The 20,540-nt window shown below is 38.3% G+C and overlaps 1 protein-coding gene across 3 annotated transcripts in view; it reads right to left on the reverse strand.

Annotated features, from left to right (window-relative positions):
* PAK5 (p21 (RAC1) activated kinase 5) overlaps positions 1 to 20,540 on the reverse strand; it is a 302,429-nt gene that overhangs the window by 45,897 nt on the left and 235,992 nt on the right. The window lies entirely within an intron of this gene.

Consider the following 20,540-nt stretch of genomic DNA (forward strand, 5'->3'; position numbering starts at 1 on the left):
TTGTGTGATTTATGATGAAATGTGATATTCTTATTAAGTATATATACTTATACTATACAGCTTGTTTGCTATGGCCACACTTCTGCGTAACATCATCGCTGAATTTTGGGTGGCTTAGTAACGATGGTTGCACCTGGATCTTAGTGACAAATTGTTCCCTTTAATGAACCTAAATAACACAAGAATACCTGGAACCGAAAGACATCGCAAACCACTTACAAAACCGTCAGCTGTTCCTTGACAATGACAGGATTCACAGGAAAATATGATGGGGGTGGATAAAAGAACAAAGAACAAAGTGTTGTGACTTCAGACTTCCAGGATTTTAGGAGAAAAATACCTTTGAGCAACTAGCAAGGAGTTCAAAACCATCTTGGATGGTACAATAGAAGACTTCAAACTGGAGGAGGAAGTCAAAGTTTTCCTGGAGCTGATGTTTTATAAATCTATCCATGGTGAAACAGAGGCTTTATTTTTTTTTTGTCTCAAAGAGTCCTGGACTAATGCTTTTGTTGTATACCCTTTTCTTTCAAATACATTTTTTGTTCTAGAATAGTTTTAGATTAACAGAGAAGTTGCAAAGAGAATACAGAGTTCTCATAGACTTCTCATCCAGTTTCCCCTTCTGTTAATATCTTGCATTGCTATTAAGGAAACTCCATGTTCCTATAGATTTCATTAATTTTCTCCTAGCGTTCCAGAGTTCCATCCAGGATAGCTCGTTACATTTATTTGTTATGTCTTCCGAGTTTCCTCTGATCTCTGACAGTGTCTCAGATTTTCCTTATTTTTTGATGACCTTGACAGTTTTGAGGAGTACTGGTCAGGTATTTTGCAGAATGTTCCTCAGTTGGGGTTTTCTTGTGTTTTTCCCATGTTTAAACACAGGTTATTTGGTTTGAAGAGGAAGACCAGAGAGTAAAGTCACATTTCATCACATGATGTTCAGGGTACATATCATCGACATGACTTGGTAATGATGATGTTAGCCCTGACTACCTGGGTGAGGTCGTATTTGCCAGGTTTCTTATACACACAGTCACACTCCCCTCCCCTAGCTTTCCATATATTGTATTATTTGGGAACAAGTCAATAAGTGTAGCCTCTACTCAAAGGGCAGGGATTTAAGCTCTGTCTTCTGGGGTGTGTGTGTGTATGTTGCGGGGTATCTATATAAAGTAGTTGGAATTATTCTGCACAGACTTGCTTATTTGCTCCCATTTACCTACTTATTCAATTATCTATTTATCTATAAGGATGGATGGACTCATGGTTATTTATTTTATACTTTGGGTTATAACCCAAAACTATGTTATTTGCCTTGCTGCTCAAGTGGTTCCAGCTTCTGTCACTGAGAGTTCTCTCAGGCTGCCTGTTGTGTCCCTTTCACAATCCCTCTTCCTTTTATTTTTCGAGCACTTCCTGACTTTCTGTCACTACAAGAAGCTCCAGGTTTATCTTCTATTTTCCCTGCCTTTCCCCCCAAATCAGGCATTTCTCCAAGGAACCCCAACAGTATTAGAAATTAAGATTTGGTTCCAGGAATACTCATTGCTACTGGGTATCACTGCCAGGCCTCAGCAAACAGAGCTCCGAAATAATATGTTTGTAGACTAACTCATGAATACACTCACACACCTATAATTATATCTGTCCATCTGCATCTATATTAACCTAAGCATAAATCCATATTAATGTCTCTGAATCTGATCAAGTACCACATAGTTCATTCTAGCCATTTCGTTACTTACCTGTAACTTCGCTCTGTAACAGTAAAAAACATGTACCCAACCATCTGCCATTCATTTGCTTATTCAGTGCTAACTGTTCAGCAGTTTCAGATTAACCCACTCTACCATGAGAAACAACTTTGTCAGCTCCAGTACAGTGTTTACGTCTAGTTCTTTAAAATTACTTTACACTTAGAGTTTCCATTCAAAGCACTGTTTCCAAAGTTCCTTAAGTTAGTGTCTTCTTTCCTGCACTCCCTTCAATGAGGTTATGTCATATATGTGTAGCTGTTGGATTCTTTGGTCACACTCTGCATTCTATCCCAGGATCCTCTGATCTTCTGGTTTATTTTTTGTTGTTGTTTTTTGAAACTGCATACATTAGTTAACTCTCTGTGCTGCAAAGCTCTATGAGTATAGACAAGTGCAAAGCATCGTGCATTCAGTGTTAGAATGCCATACAAATTAGTGCCACCAGCTGCAAAAATATCTCCTGAGTTTCCTCTGTCAAACATTACCCTCTCCCCAAACCCTTGATATCACTGATCTGTTTTCTGTCCTTATTGTTTTGTCTCTTCCAGAATATCATATGGATGGAATCATACAGTCTGGAGCCTTTCAGTTTGACTTCTTTCACTGAGCATAATATAGTCAATGTTCACAAGCTAGTAGCCTAGTTTCTTTCTTTTTTTTGCCTATTCCTTTTTTATTCCATAGTGTGGAATTCATTATATGGAATGTAGTCATTGTTGAGGGTGGTGCATAAACTGATGGATTGATTGCCAAAGTAGGGGATGCTCTGTTGGAGCCTCCCTTAGAGAAAGAAAGAATCATGTGTATAACCTGGGACCTTTCCTCAGAGGAACAACCTCCATGCTCACCCCACAGATTAACTTGGGAGAAACAATAACTGTGAAGAGGAAAAGATGAGCAGTCTTGGCAGAGGAAAGGATCAAACGGCTACAACTCAGCCTTAAAAATATCAAGTCTACTTCAACAGCTTCCTATTTCATTTCAGTTGTATCTTCCTTGTTTACCACTTTTTTTTTTTTTTTTTTTTTTTTTTTTTTTTTTTTTTGAGAAAGTCTCTTGCTCTGTCACCCAAGCTGGAGTGCAAGTGGTATGATCTTGGCTCACTACAACCTCCACCTCCCGGGTTCAAGCAATTCTCCTGCCTCAGCCTCCCCAATAGCTGGGATTATAGGTGCCCACCACCATGCCTGGCTAATTTTTGTGTTTTTAGTAGACAGGGTTTCACCGTGTTGGTCAGACTGGTCTCAAACTCCTGACCTCATGATCCACCCACCTTGGCCTCCCAAAGTGCTGGGATTACAGGCATGAGCCGCCGCGCTTGGCCTTGTTTACCACTTCTCTATTTTCTCAGGGTGGCTTTCAAGCCCTCTTAGACATCTGCTCTGCTACCTTCTATGGATTTAAACTCTGACCTCCTTTCCTATTCAATAATGTCTTGCACTGTTTTTAAAGAAAACAGAAACAGGTTGTTTATATCACAGTGTATCAACTAAAAGTATTTCCTTTTGGACAGAAATTACACTCTTGCACATTTTCTACTCTCTCTCTTTATGAACAAAAGGCAGGTTACTCAAACAAAATGTTATCAGGAATTCATGGTTCCTCCAAAAGTAGCTTCCTGGTATATTTAATCCCAGGCATTTGTGTTGACAGAAGTGCCACATGGGTAATGAGTGTGAGGGACACCAAGGTCTTAAAGGGACTTCTGAATCACTGGACCTACTCAGGTAGTCCTTTAGCAAAAATCTTATCTTATCTAGACTTTCTCTGAACTTAATAAACAATACTTAACTATATTAGATTTTTTCGTATTCAATGTTACCTTTAACTCTATATCCTAGAAAAATATTATTTCTTTAAATTCTATCCATCTTAAACAATATTCCAATTATTTTTTCTTGTCTGCCCCCCATGCCTTCCCATCTCTGAATACACAAAATACTCAATCTGGTACTATGGAATCATTTCCAGCATCTGAACTTCGGAAAGAGTCTAGGTCACCTCTTCTTTTTACTGAGTACAACCTGAAACCTGGAGTTGACTTTGCCAACAATATTTAACAAACCTGGGATTTGAACCCAAGTCTCCTTTCTCCCAGTCTAGGTCTCTTTCTATGGTACGCTTTAGACTCTTTTGAGCTAAACAAAATAGCACCAGTAAGCAATGCAATGTTGGTGTGTGACATCATGACCCAGCAAATTGGCCATTGGTCATTGCGGTGCATATTTCTATCATGCACTCCACTCTCAGAAATTAGTTGTTGAATGTACGGAATATGGATAATTCTAGATTCCAATTTCAATTTCAGTACATACTTGCTATGTGATTTAATTTCATTCTCTATTTCATTACCCGTTCTCTTATTGGTAATAGAGATATTATCACTTGATGGTATTTAGTGATCCCCTTCCCCCTGGAATTGTAGATGCAGATGGAAGGAGGGGCTACAGAACAATTTTAAAACATCCTAATGCCCTCAATGACAGAAATGTGTAAATATTATATGAATTTAGAAAATTTTGACACATTCATCAATGAACGCTAGGAAAAGCATGAAGATTATTTTAAAAACGACCAGAGAAAAGCTAAAAGTCTAGGGAAAGTTTCTGGAAGAAGAGAACTATGAAGCACATCTAGGAGGAAGCAATAGATGTAACTAGAGGGAGGGAAAAAAGAGATAATCACCAGCTCATCATTTACTGGACAACTGAGGCTCAGAGGTGATCTGTATGCCTTAAGATGCTACCATCTTTGGGGTCGGGATGACAATTGTGAATACAGAAGAAAGGCTCTCTGCTCATATCGAATTAGTATCCCAATTATTTGTTTGGAATTTATGTCCAAAAAACCTATTAGTTCATCTTCACAAATTAATGGCTGGCTATGATGGGGGGGTAGACTGTTAGTGTTGGAAATTCACTACAAGGTAAATTATCACTACAGATAATTTAGGAGGGAAAAAAACCTTCCCTGTGTGATTCTTTTGAGATAAGAGCATTATTGAATACCTCCTTTGGAAGTTCTGGGTCCCTTAAATCTCCCTATTTTTACACTAAAACCCTTCCAATTTCATTCATGAGTTGATTGGGTAGACTTTAAACTAATAGTTCATTTTTGAGAAATACTGAAATAATAAAATTTACATGTCAAAAAGAGGCATGTATTTATCCTAAAATAGCTGTAGATGGATTAAAAAAGAGAACTATAGTATCTATGTGTCTAGGCCTATACTATCTATAAATATTTTTAAACCACTAAGAACAACATAATGAAGGCCTATTAAATAGAGCTTTTTCTGTCACTAATTGTGCTATAAATATCTTATATTTAGGAAATTAATAAACAAAAGGAATAAATAACAATTTCATAGGGATTTTTGTCTCCCAAGTGTGTTCATTAACATTTCTATAGGAGAATAGAGGGTCACTATTTCATCATACAAATTAATGTGCGGCCTCAGAACTGGGGACCTGCTGTTTCTGTGCACTTGTCACCACATATACAGAGAAAATATTAATACTGCTATGAGCTAAATGCTATTTAGAAGAAACGATAAAGACTACCAATTTATAAGAAACATTGCTTAAAAATGTAGTATTTATTATCATTATTTTGTATCTTAGGCTTATAGCACTTATGAGATAGGTAATATTAAGTGTTATCTAATCTTTTTAAGCCACTGTCTCTTAATCCATAAATCATTGAGACTAGATCCTTACCTCACAGGGTTAATGTGATTATTTAACACAGTAATATGTGTAAAAAACTTGGCATGATTCCTGACATATACAAAGTACTTTAAGTGCTAGTCACTTAACTATTGGCTAGGGTGGGATGGGGAGCGGCGGTGGTAAATTTTACTTTTAAATTTAGGTTGATAATAAATGAAGAAGAAAGGAAGCTACAAACAACAGCTAGAAGAAACAAATCTAGCTTTATATGGTGGGGAAAAAAGGGATAATTGATGTGGGAGACTTTAAAGTACTATTAGTAACTTTAGATACAAAATACATATTTCTTGAATTTAAACAGATATATCTCAAATTAATTACAATTGTTACATAAATACTCCTTCCAAGATCTAAAAAGTGGAATACTTTCAAATTAATAATCAACATTCTATAGTTATTTTTCTTAAAAATGTAATGTATGAGTCAGAAAAGTTAACCAAGTTAGACTTTCAAGATTTAAATGGAAAGATAGGTATAGAAAAGAAAAGTTGATAGAAACATAGTAAAATGTTGATAGCCACTGTCATCTCAGGGTGGGAAGGCTAAGGGTGATTTATATTTTAGTCCAGTGCTTCTCAAACTTTAAAGTGCACACAAATCACCTAAGCATCTTGTTAAAGGGAGACTCTGATTCAGTAGGTCTAGGTGTGGCCTGGGATGCTAGAGTTCCAAAAAGCTCTCAGGTGATGAGGATGATGCTGGTCTGAGGGTTACACTGTGTATACAATGGGGTTAATGCATTTTCTAGATCTTCTACAATCAGGGTTACCTTTATAATAAAAAAGTTAGACTGAGGTATGCTTTTCTGTACAAGAAGAGTCAGCATTATATGTATATACATACAAATATATAATTGTATTAAACAAGCATTTTCTTAACTATATATAATATAGTGTTAAATGTACTATATGTATTGTGTTCTATATATACATACATAGCACTAAGTATATTTACACTATATATATACATTGGGAATTGCGTGTTCATTTTCTCATTCCCTATGAAGATGAAACATTTCTTCAGCTTAACCAAAACGATGACTTTCATGTATTTCACATTTTGGTACACCTGTTTTTTAGCATCATGCCCTTACTATAAGGCTATAAGCCTTAGAGTTATTGATGAACAAAATCTGAACACTACAAAAGATATGATGTGGTTACAAACATTTGGAAAGAAGAAATTTTAATCAACCAACAGTAAAAAAATGAAAGCAAAATCTAAAAGCCAAACAACCAAACAAACAAAAGGGCAAAGAAACTAAGGCATGTCCTAAGACAGTCTTTTCTTGGATTTCATTTTCATATTTAACATTTGAAAATGTTTGTTGATGGTATAAATGTATCACACTTTAAATAAAGCACACACTCTTCTGTTTCAATGAAAACTATTAACTCGGTGTTAAAAATCAGGGGCTTGCAAAATGTAAATGTTTGTTAAAAACAAACTGTTGCCCCACCTAAAAAAGTAAAAGAAAAGAAGACCAGTTAAATCAGAACCAAGGCAGTATTTGTTTTGCTGATACAGGTTTCACTTTATAGAATCATAAGTGGCAAAGCAGTAATAATGAAAATTCAAACATGCAGAATTTTCCAGCATGGTTTAACCAGGCTTCCAAACAGAAGAACCACTAGTTATTATTATCTGTCTCTGATGTTTATTAAAGCAAAATTGTGCATTTTTATAGAGATCAATAATACAGTAACTGCAAGAGGATTGGTGGATTTTATACCACGGAACCTCCAGGCATTAAAAATCAATGCAACCCAATCTATTTGAGTTTGAAGCCATGGTGCTCATTGTCTTTCACTGTACCCTGGACCAGCTCAGCATCTGTTCAGGCTCCCAGTGACAGTGGCCATATTTCATAGTGCTCCTTCCGCAGGCTGTTGGCTGGTGATAAGCTATAATGGATCTGTCCATGAAAACAGCTGTCTCCCCTTGTTCCCCGAAAAGAGATGAAAAAGTGCCTCTGCTCTCACAGACTGTATTAACCTTGACAATAATGAAGTGTGTAATTAACAGCTTTGCCCTAATAGGACCTCACATCTCTTTTTCAAAAGCAATATCTTCTGTGTGCCTCAAACATGTGTTTCATTTTGTCTTTCGGGTAAATACAGCTCAGGAGGTTAATAAGCTAAATATTTCCACAACTGAAGTATAAACCAAGATTCTCTCAGAATGTATGCACTTTTAAACTGTCTATCTAAATTCTTACCCTGTTGGTAAAGAACCGGCTTCCTTGTTTTTATTAAGGGAGGTAGCTGGAAACATCAGGGAACATAATCACAACAAACAGATTTGATCTACTTAGATCCTTGTAGGAAGAAATGGTTTGGATTTTGTAATATCATTAGATATTTTCGATAAATATTTTCATTTGATATTATCAATAGATATTTCATCTATTTTCTTTCAGTTCTCTCTATATATCTTTCATTTGGTAACAACAGTGGGTGGGGTAATTGGGTGAACATTTGAGAATCACATATCACTGGAAAATAAGAGAATTCAGGCAACATATTTCAGAGTGGAGGTAGTGGTAAGGGATTCTAATCAGAAAATCCCTTTTTAACAAATTATGTAATAATCTTAATCACATGGAATCCAAAAAGCCAATTTCTGGGTTTTTGTTTGTTTGTTTGTTTTGTTTGTTTGTTTTGAGATGGAGTTTCACTTTTGTTGCCCAGGATGGAGTGCAATGGTGTGATCTTGGCTCACTGCAACCTCTACCTCCCAGGTTCAAGCGATTCTCCTGCCTCAGCCTCTCAAGTAGCTGGGATTACAGATATGTATCACCATGCCCAGTTAGTTTTGTATTTTTAGTAGAGATGGGGTTTCACCATGTTGGCTAGGCTGGTCTCAGCAAATTTAGGTTACTCATAAAGGTAAGGCATCTGTCTGTTTCTATTCTAAGACTTAAAAACATTTTATCTTTAAAAATCAAGATGTTTTAATATATTACAAAAATTTTTTTTGAAGACAAGGTCTTGCTCTGTCATCCAAGCTGGTGTATAGTGGTACAATCACAGCTCACTATAGCTTCAAACTCCTGGGCTCAAGTTATTCTGGGTAGCTAGGAATACAGGCAAGTACCAAAATGTCTGATTGATTAAAAAAAATTGTACAGAGGAGGTCTCATTATGTTGCCCAGGGTGGTCTCAAACTCCTGGCCTCAAGTGATCTCATGCAACAGCCTCCTGAGGTGCTGGGATTACAGGTATGAGCCAAGAATTGTTTTTAATGTGCTACTAGGAAATGTAAAATTAAATATGTGGCTTGCATCTTATTTGCATTGAGCAGAATTGATCTAGAGCAGAAGTTGGCAAGCTATGTGGCTCATGGCCCTTTGCCTGTTTTTGTCAATATTTACATATGGTGAGTGTATGGCTAGATTTGTGCACCACAATGGTAGGGTTGAGTTGCAAGAGAGACCATATGGCCTACAAGGTGTAAAATACTTACTATCATGTCCTTTACAGAAAAAGTTTGCTGCACCCTGATCTAGACATACAGGTCTCATCTTTGGAGGGAAAACTCTTCTAGTACTTGATTCATGGGCTGTGCCAAAAAAAGAAAGAAGCCTCCCCAAAAGCTGAATGTGCTTTCTTAGAGGGAGAGCATCATATGGCACCACAGGCATCACTTGGTTTACTGTCTGCAGTTCTGTGACAGAGGAGGACATGAAATACAGTTCTCTCCACTCCTGAAGAAATGCAGTTTGTTGGCCAAGTCACTTGACTAGAATAAACAACCCAAATAAACAACCCAACACTGTTCGCAAATGAGCTTTTCTGGAACAGCAATCTGAGAAGCAGACTGGCCAAGTTCCTGCTGGGTGGTAAGGTCATCTTAGGCAACAGTAGGTGTTGTGGGCATAAACAAGAATCCATCATTTCCTCCCTCATGCCCAAATGGGGGGACATCTCCACATGATCTGAACTTTAAATAATTTGTGAGCTGATGAATAAAATGACTGCCACCAATCCATAAATTGGTTTAACAGAGTTTCTAGTCACTACCATGGATTAAACACTTGTCGTGTGCCAAGATGATTAGAAGTATTTTTCCCATATATAATCATCATAATATGACTCCAATGTATGGCATTATTATCCCTTTATAAGAAGGAGGAAAGTGAGGCTCCGAGAGGCCAAGGAACTTTCCAAGTGTCACTCAGCCGGCAGGTGGAAGGTCTGAAAGCAAGGTTCACACCTACCTGTTACAAATGCTGCCTCTCTATAGAATGTGAAAACCACAACACCCTGTCAGCATCCTCAACTTTAACTCCCAGGAGTAGAAAGGACAGTCAAAGCTCAGGAGGACAAGCTCCAGACTCTCTGAGATACAATGAAAGAAATGTAAGTATATTCTATGGGGGGCAGAATATAAACTATTTCCAGAAACAAAGTTTTTTAAAAAAGGGTGCTTAAAACTCAGAATTCATGGGAATTGGGGAAAAATAAGTTGACTGGTCTTTGAAATAATTAGTCTTTAATGCAACCTGAAAATTCTTTCTCTGTAACAAAGGAAATGTTACATTGCGTTTACTCAAGATTTTGACACTTAAAAATTTAATAACTAATAAAACATGTAGTCTACATATCAATTGCAACTACCTCCCCAAATCAACCAACTGATTAAATTATGCTCTAAATATTGCTAATATGCAATGTTAAGGGCCACTATTAATTGCTTTCTCATAGAGCACAAGGCATATTTATTTTAAATATAGCATAAGGCATATTTATTTTAAATTTGGCCAAGAAAAATTTACCTTTGCATGTCCTAAATTTAAATTCCTGTTGTTGTTGTTGTTTTACCTGACATTTCAAGCAATCTTTACAAATGTGGAAATTATCTCTTGGAGGCATAATAAATGTTAAGAAACTTGTTAATCTGGAAATAAAACCGGCAGGCAGTCAAATAACATTTTAAAATATAAATTTGGTATTATAACTATGTACTGTACTTCATATTTCAGAAATTGACTGTTCTTAGATGCCAAGAAAAAAGTATGCCCTATGCAAAAACTAGAGTAGAAAAGTTGCAATCCAAGTCTTCCATATGTCTCAGAAATTTGAAACTTCTAACCCCATTAAATATTAAGGTCATCATGGACATAAAGATGGAGAGAATAGACTCTGGGGACTCTAAAAGCAGGGATGGGGGATGGTGGATAAGGAATGAGGGTTGAAAAATTACCTGTTGGGTACAATGTTCAACATTTTGGTGATGGGTACACTAGAAGCAGAACCCCTACCACTATGCATGAAATATCCATGTAATAACAAGCACATGTACCTCAGTCAGCTTTACTAAACATTCCTTGACATTCATTACTAATTTCTCTTTGGTGATCAAAGTCAGAATACTAGTTACCCCTAGGGGAAAGGTGCTCATTGGGATCGGGCCCAAGGGAACTTTCTGGGTGATGAAAATATTCTATATCTTGATCTTGGTTGTGGTTACACAAATACATACATACACACAAATATGGCATGCTGTACATTTATGATTTGTATCTCTTATTACACATAAATGATTCCTTTGTCAAAATACACTGGAATTGCACCAAACCAAAAGATTGCTTGGCTTTTCCAGTAAATATGGGCAGCTTCTGCAAAGGTGGGACATTGGATGTATTCAGAATGGGTGTTTGCCAGGGAGTTGTCATGCAGGTAGGTAGGTAGCAATGGGCACTAGAATGTGGATGAACCATGCAGTTTAAGTTGAAAGGAGATTATTAAATGAGGGTGCTGATAAGTAAGGAGCAGGCAGCAAGGTCAAAGACTGAAGGTCTAAGGGAGAGAGAACAGGTGTTGTGGGATGTGGCTACGGGTGGGTGGCTGGGTCAGAAGGGAAGAAAATCCCATCTCTTAGACCCAATCAGAGATACAAGCCTGTAGCTGAGATATTCCAGTAACTCTTAGCAAATGCCAAAGAAATGATGCTATTCATACTATTAGGAGTTGGCAGAGCTGGGCAAGGTGGCTCACACCTGCTATCCAAGCATTTTGTGTGGCTGAGGCAGGAGGACTGCTTGAGGTCAGGACTGCCAGACCAGCCTGGGCAACATAGCTAGATCTCATTTCTACAAAGAAAAAAAAATAGCTGGGCATGGTGGCAAGTGCCTGTGGTCCCAGCTATTCAAGAGGCTGAGGTGGGAGGATCCCTTGAGCCCCGGAGTTGGAGTTTTCAGTCAGCTATAGTCATACCACTGTACTCCAACCTAAGCGACAGTGTGAGACCCTGTATCAAAAGAAAGAAAAGAGTTGGTAGGTTAAGCTCCCTTTATCCTCAATCTCTTTACCAGTCTCACCAGTGGAGCCTGATGCCTCCCTATGTACTAACTTGGCTTACCCAGAGAAACCTGCAAGTCTATGGTGCTTTCCGTTTTTTATTTTTTAATTTTTTTTAAAAAAATTTTGCTTTAAGTTCTGGGATACATTTGCAGAACATGCAGGTTTGTTACATCTAGGTTTTAAGCCCCACGTGCATTAGGTATTTGTCCCAGTGCTCTCCCTCCTCTTGCCCCCCACCCCCAGAGAGGCCCCAGTGTGTGATGTTCCCCTCCCTGTGTCCATTTGTTCTCATTATTAAACTCAGTTCAACCATGGTGGAAGACAGTGTGGCGATTCCTTAAGGTGCTTTCCTTTTGCACAGCAGAAACGCTAACTCTGCAACATTTCTTTCATTTAGATAAGCTATATACAGAATCAAATCATGTCTTTTCTTTTTGCAAAATGAGACGTTTATCCCAAGGACATCTCTCTCTCTCTCTTTCCGTGGTAAGAAATGTGTTCACATTTAAAAGATTTTGTTCCTTTGAAACCCAATGGAAGGTTTAAGAATGCACCTTGAGGATTTCTAATAACCCCTAGGACAGGCTAAGGCAGTAAGAGGTTCTGCTTCATCTGGCAGCTTCAATTGCAGCAGCTCCTGGTCATGTACATTGGAATCATCAGGGTGGAGGCCAAGGTCTCTTCCCAGACCAATTACATCTCTGATCATGGTTCTAGGGTTCAGTAATTTCTGCAGCTCTTCAGGGGATTCCAATGGGCAGCCAAGTTTGGGAACCATATTGCTAGAACTTCTCCTGCCATTCAAAGTTTGGTCCTGAGGCCAGCAGCATCACCATCACCTGGAAGTTTGTCAGGAATGCAGAATTGCAGCCCCATCCAGATGTACTGAATCACAATCTGCATTTTAACACAATCTCCAGGTAATTAATATGTACATTAAAGTCTGGACAGCACGGGTCAACCAAGACAACCTGCAGGTCACATTTGCAGACTTCCAAATTAGTCTGCCTTGGGGAGGTCTTGTGATTCATTGGCAACATCCTATCCCTGAGTAAAGAATTGTATCCGAGTTCCTTTACTTGTTGACACACTGATTAATGTGCAACCTACTGACATTGAAAAGGATGTTGATTTGTTTCTGATTTATGAAGTTTTGCTGGTTTGTATCTGAATCAGGAAGTTTCACTGATTGTCTTGCACATAGATGTGTTAGCCTGTATCATGCAATCTGTAGACAATGACAATAACCCCTGTATTGTACCCTCCAATGAAAAAAGACAACTCTGATATGAGAGTCCTTCTCCTTTCTCCCAAACTTTCTTATAAAATATTCCAACTTGTAACAGACATTGGATCATTCCCAACTTTGCTGGTGTGTTTTCCCAGGTCAGTTCTCACATTTGACTTCCAATAAACCTTTTTTATCAACTTCTGCCTTGACAGCCCTAATTTTGGTCAACAACCATTTGCCTTTGATTTACTCCTTACTCCTAAGGTCCCCTTTTCATGACCCAAACCATTTCAACTCAATAGGGATTTTAAAATTAGTCCATTCCCTTTGTGTATATATAAAATCATATATTTATTACAGAGAGAGCTTACTGATATATATAAACACATATACACATACATTTAGATATATGTATATTTAGGTGTATTTAGATGTGTGTGTGTATATATGTATATATATACACATATACATATGTGTATGTATGTATATATACATATACGTGTGTGTGTGTGTGTGTGTATATATATCTATGGAGAGAGAGAGAGAGATGGTATCGAAGAAAAAAAAATTTAGCCCCTAAACTCCAGATTAATAGGGTCATTCTTTCATTTAATAGAAAAAGAAACAGTAATTCAAAACAGAAAGGGAAAAATGATTGATTCACAACGCCAAGGGCACCTCTGGACATTATGCTCCTAGAATGCATTCTGTGACTGAATGATGGAGTGTAATTATCCCATGTGTTTATCCAAGAGGGCAAGTTTAAGTCCAGAATGCAGGACTCTGAAAAGAGTTTACCGAATAATCCCATTGACTCCCTCAATGATACTAACAGAACAGCAGGAACCCTTGTACCAATAAAGAGAGATAATCCACTTCTTTCCTCTCCAAGCTGCCTTGCCAAATTGAAGCTCCTCTTCTCTTAGTTATATCTTAGATAAAGCTTAGTTATATCTTAAAGCAATAAAAACACATCAGAAGAGACTCAAACAACATTATCTTTCCTGTTTCCAAAACTGTATTCTATCAGTTGTTTTCACATAAACACCACAGATTTAACAAAAGACACTACAAGAAACATAAAATCCAGGGGTGTTTTTGGCCCAGGCATGTTCTTGAAGACATCGTTCGCTACTTCATTAGGTGTCTCCCTAGAAAGGCCTCATGACACATTTATTTACAAATTAGAATTAGAAAGCTTGGCTCTCCTACAGGAAATTCTTCTTTTCCCACTCCCCTTTTCTGCTGATAGAAATCTAGTAACTGTTTCAACTGGACTCCCCAGAGGCTTAAAAAAAAATCAAATTTATAGTTTAACTATTGATTTTGTTCATGTGTAAGGCCTGTAGTCTATTTGCGTTCCCTTCTGTCTCTTCTTTCTTCCATGATTTACATGTTTCTCGGCATTCACTGTTGAACTATGTAATTTGCCACACCTTTATTATATGGAATTTCATTGTACATTAATGTTATCCCACTTGGGAAACAAAGTTGATTTTTAAAAAATTCCTCTCAATGACCACTTCTGGTCTTTAACTTCCTCCCTTATGAAAACATATTTAAATAGTCAGCAACTTTAAAATCCCTTGATCCTACATCTGACCCAGGATGCTGGAGCAGGTTCATCAACTAGGGTCTTCTGAAGGCTGTTTACTCCTTAGGAAAATACTATTCCACTGCACAGAGAGAAAAACCATATAAAAAGCTGCCAATGTCTTCAGTATCTTAGAAATAGACTACAGAGAAATCATGGCTTGAGGAGCTTTCAAAAATCCTTTAGCCCAGACTGCACCCAAGAGCAAATATTTAATAAATAAGAATCTCCGGGGTAAAGACTAGGCAGTGGTAGTTTTAAACCTCTCCCAGGCGATTCCACTGAGTATTTGAGGTTGAAAACCAGTGTCCTAATGCAGTGCATATTCAACCCTACTTGGCACATAAATGCCCCAGGCGTCTCCTTAAACAGCAGCCTCCAAGGGAGCAGGTCTGGTACAGGGCTCAATATTCTGAATTTCTAACAAGCTCTTAGGTGAGGCTAATACTGCTGGCTGCAGAGCATGCTCTTAGTTGCAAAGTCTCAAAGAATAGATTGTGTTCCCTTGGTGGCTGAACTGGGGTTTACATGTTCCAGGGAAAATGAAATCAGCACCATGTCGGAGAGAGAGTGCTGGATTATAAATCTGACAATCTGGATTCTAGTCCAAGTTTTGTCTGTGGCAACTATGAGGCCTTCACCAAATCACTTTCCCCTGCTGGGGCTATGGTCCTTGTCTGTACTGAGAGAGTTTCCCTGGCACCCTTCTAGCTTCAAAATTCTGTTGCTTTGAAGGTTCTCTCCATGTCTCAGCTCCATATCTCAGCTAATCCAGATAGTTACAGCTCCCACAAAGTGCAAAGCAGCTGGCTTGATTGAAAAACAATCTGACGGGTGCTTACCTACTGGGAGACAAAATTATATGCGTGAACTGAGGTTTGTATATGCTTTCCTTCACTTTTAAATTCCTAAAACAAGCACTGACCGTTTACATGAACAAATCCTAGGTTACTTACATGAGTACATCCTGCCACATGCCTTTTGGTGTCCTGACACCTTCTTAACAATGTCAAACCCAAACTCGAGTAGGTTGATGCCAAAGTGGTTCCAATTCTCCTCTCCTGTCTGTATATATGTCCTTTGGAGTGTGACTCTGCGGCTCCTCCCATCAGGAGATGGAGTCTGTTTCCCTTTCCCTTGACTTTCGGTTTAGCTCTGGCCAATGGAATACAGCAGAGATGATGCTGTGCTTATTCAACTCTACATTTCTAGAGGCTGTGCAGCTTTGACTCCTGCCTGGTTACCATGTGTACAAGTCTGTACTAGCCTGGTGAATGATGAGAGACACAAGGAACAGAGACCAGTCTTTCTGGCTGAGGCCATGCTAGGCCAGCCAGCTTCTAGCCAACTCAGAAGCTGATGTGAGTGAGCCCTGATGAGGCTAGAAGAAACATGGGTCAAGTACAGGCCAAACTGCCAACTTGCAGAATTGTGAGAAACAATAAATACTTTTTAAAAAAAAATGTAAGTTCCAGGATACATGTGTAGGACGTTCAGTTTTATTACATAGGTAAACATGTGCCATAGTGGCTTGCTGCACCTATCAACCCCTCACCTAGGCATTAAGCCCTGCATGAATTATCAATTTATCCTGATGCTCTCCCTCCCCCCACCACAGCCCCAGTGTGTGTTGTGTTCCTGGCCTATCTCCCTGTGTCCATGTGTTCTCATTGTTCAGCTCCCACTTATGAGTGAGAGCATGTGGTGTTTGGTTTTGTGTTTCTGTGTTAGTTTGCTGAGGATGATGGCTTCCAGCTTCATCCATGTCCCTGCAAAAGATGTGATCTCATTCCTTTTTATGGCTGTGTAGTATTCCATGGTATATACATATCACACTTCCTTTATCCAGTCTATCATTGAAGGGTATTTGGGTTGATCCCATGTCTTTGCTATTATAGATAGCGCTGTAAGAAACATATACTCACATGTATCTTTATAATAAAATGATTTATATTCCTTTGGGTATATACCTAGTATTGGGATTGCTAGGTCAAATGCTATTTCTGGTTCTAGATCCTTGAGGAATCACCATACTGTCTTCCACAACGGTTGAACTAATCTACATTTCTACCAACAGTGTAAAAACATTCCTATTTCTCCACAGCCTTGCCATCATCTGTTGTTTCTTGACTTTTTAATAATCACCATTCTGACTGGTGTGAGATGGTATCTCATTGTGGTTTTGATTTGCATTTCTCTAATGATCAGTGATGTTGAGCTTTATTTCATATGCTTGTTGGCCACATAAATGTCTTCTTTTGAGAAGTGTCTGTTCATGTTCTTTGCCCACGTTTGATAGGGTTGTATGTTTTTTTCTTTTAAATTTGAATAAATGCTTATTGTTTTAAACTCTTTTATATTGTGGTAAAATATACATAAAATTTACCATTTTAACTATTTCTAAGTATAAAATTTGGTGGTATTAAGTCAATTCACAATGTTGTACAACCATCACCACTATTCCTTTCTGGAACTTTTTAAAATCATCTCACATAGAAACTTTGTACCCATTAAACAATAACTCCCCTTCCCTCCAGCCCCTGGTAACCTCAAATCTACTTTCTGTTTCTATGACTTTGCCTATCTAGGTTCCCCATATAAGTGAAATCACACAAGACTTGTTCTTTTGTCTCTGGCTTATTTCACTTAGCATAATGTTTTCAAGGTCCATCCATGTTGTAACATGTATAAGAATTTCATTCCTTTTAAAAGTTGAATAATATCTACCACATTTTGTTTATCCATTCATTCATCTGTCAACAGACATTTGGGTTGTCACCCCTTTTGGCTGTCGTGAATAATGCTCCTGTGAACATTGATATACAATACTCTGTTCGAGTCCTTGTTTTGAACTATTTTGGGTGTACAGAGAAGTGGAGTTGCTGGGTCTTAGAGTTAAGTGCATGTTTGACCTTCTGAAGAATCAACAAACTGTTTTCTGCAGCAGCTGCACCATTTGATATTCCCACCAGCACTGCATGAGGATGCCAATGTCTCCACATCCTTGAAACACTTGTTATTTTCCATTAAAAACACTATTTTTATAACAGCCATCCTAATGGGTGTGAAGTGGTATCTCACTGTGATTTTGATTTGCATTTTCTCAGACTATGTTGAGTTTCTTTCTTGCACTTATTGGCCATCTATATATCTTCTTTGGAGCAATATCTAGCTATATCTTTTGCCTATATTTGAGTCGGGCTGTTTCTTTTTATTGTTGCTGAGTTGTTACAGATTTTTATATATTCTGGGTGTTAATCCCTTATCAGATACCTTATTTGTAAGTATTTTCTTGTGTTCTACGGCTTTTCACTCTCTTAACAGTGTAATTCAGTACAAAAAGTTTTACATTTTGATAAGTCTAATTTATCATTTTTTTTCTTTTGGTACTCACGCTTTTGGTATAATTTTGAAGAAATCATTAATAAATCCAATGTCATGAAGCTTTCGCCACGTTTCCTTCTAAAAGTTTTATAGTTTTAATTTCTATGGTTACATTTTGACCCATTTTGAGTTAATTTCTGTATATGGCATAAGATAAGGAGCCATCTTCACTTTTTAGGTTCATGGGTATCCAGTTTTCCCAGTGTCATTTGTTGGAAAGCTTATCCTTTCTCCATTAAATAGTCTTGGCTGCCTTGTAGAAAAGCATTTGACCGCATATGTGAGGATTTGTTTCTGAGTGCTATATTCTATTCCATTGGTTTAGATGTCTGTTCTTATGCATGTATAATACTATTTTGGTTTTAATTGTAGTTTTGTAGTAAGTTTTGAGATCAGGAGGTGTGAATCTTCTAACATTGCTCTTTTCAAGAGTGTTTTGGCTATTTAGGCCCCTTGGGATTCCATATGAATTTTAGGATGGTTTTCTGATTTCTGTAAAAAGCACTGTTGACATTTTGATAGGGATTGGATTGAACCTATAGATCACTTTGGTAGCATTTTCACCTTAACAATATTACATCTTCCAATGTATGAACAGAGGATGTCTTTTCATTTATTTATGCCTTCTTTCTGTCAGTAATGTTTTGTAGTTTGCATGTGTTTTAAGCTCTTTAGCTTCAGAGTGCTTTGTTACCCAGACTTATTTGTGATCATAGATGACCATTATGGATATTATTCCAGGCCACTGACTCTAAGGCTGCTGACTTCTCCACTGGATAGAAAGCTCCCAACAAGGGATTAACCTTTCTCATCTGCAAAACAGGTTGTCAGAGGAACTGCTTCTCTGCTGTGCTCACATTTCCCTGCAGAGTCTTCCACTGGAATAATACTTCTGCTCTCTCACACCTCCCCTACTCATCTGCATGTGACAGGGAGTGTGGCTTATCTGGCAGGGGAGAAAGGAGAATGGTCAGGGCCCATGCATGGCTGGAAGGACCTTCTCTTCACTTTTTCTGGAGAGTTTTCCTGTCTGCATAGCCTGTGTTTTCTACTTCCATGGGGTAAGGACCCAGAACTTCTCTTCTGGAGGTTAAGCGTCCCACTCTGACCCAAACGGGCAGGTGACAAGTGTGTGTAAAGTGACTCCTCTGTAGCAGGCTGACCAGTATCAGCCTCGCAGAGCTCTCTCTTATATCTAAGCTGGAGGGTGAGGTGGAGGTGTATATTGTACAAGGCCTCCTTAGTAAATGGGGCTTTATAATAATAAAGCTGATATCTGGATTCCCATCTATCTTTTCCACAGCCTATTACAAGGAAGAGTCTGCAAAGATATTCACATTGCCTTAACCTCATGTGTAAGCATAATAATTTGAATTAGTCCTGGAGATGAAAGGAAAGCAAGCAGAATTTCCAAGATTTCAGAAATTGAGGAAGGGAGTTGCTACCAGAATGAAAGAAAGAGGTCAGGAGACAAAAAGGTTTAAAACAGAAAGAGTTTGTTCTATAACAAAAAAGTTCCCCTTTATTAATCTTTATGTGCTATCATCTGTCTCTTGCATTTGATCTTCCCAATAGCCCTAGGAGATACATATTATTATTACACTTCATTTTACAAATCAGAAAGAAGAAGGTACAAGCATTGCCTGAGGTTCCATAGCTCTTTAGTGGTTGTAGTAGATGAAATATTCTCTCATTTCCTCCCTCCTTCCCTGTGATGATGATATATCTCACCCACTGCATGTGACTTTTTAAGAGTCTCCCAGTAGAGTGGGACCTACTGACTTTGAGCTTGGCCATGTGTCTTGTTGTGGCCAGTGGAATGTTGGTGAACTGACAGAAGCAGAGGCTATTATACATATTAACTGGTTCCTTGAGTCCTTGCCATCTGCCCTGAAAAAAACCTGGCCTGGGTAGTTGCTGGTCCAAAACAAATGCCAAGAGGCATCCAGAACAGACCTGAACCCAACCTAAAACCCGCAGCCAACTCTAAGTGACCTGAACCTCAAAGCAGAGTAACCCCACCAGCCTAAGATCCATGAGCAAGAAAAAGAAATGTTTGTTATAAGTCATTAGCATTTGTAGGGTTGTTTGCTATGTAGCATTTTTGCAACCATAGTTGACTAATACACTGGTGAACTCGGGATTAAACTCCAGGAATGCACTTTGGGAGGCTGAGGCAGGAGGATCATGAGGTCAAGAGATCGAGACCATCCTGGCCAACGTGGTGAAACCCTGTCTCTACTAAAAATACAAAAATTAGCTGGGCGTGGTGGTGCAGTCCTGTAGTGCCAGCTACTTGGGAGGCTGAGGCAGGAGAATCGCTTGAACCCGGGAGGCGGAGGTTGCAGTGAGCCGAGATCACACCACTGCACTCCAGCCTGGTGACAAAGCAAGACTCCGTCTCAAAAATAAATAATAAATAAATAAATACATACATACATAAAATGAAATAAAATAAACTCCAGGAATGTCTGACTGCAGACCCCTTGCTCCTAATGTTGCTATCGTACAATCTAGGGAATAATAGTGCCC

This window comes from Theropithecus gelada, chromosome 10, assembly GCF_003255815.1.
Source record: "Theropithecus gelada isolate Dixy chromosome 10, Tgel_1.0, whole genome shotgun sequence".
NCBI lineage: Eukaryota > Metazoa > Chordata > Mammalia > Primates > Cercopithecidae > Theropithecus > Theropithecus gelada.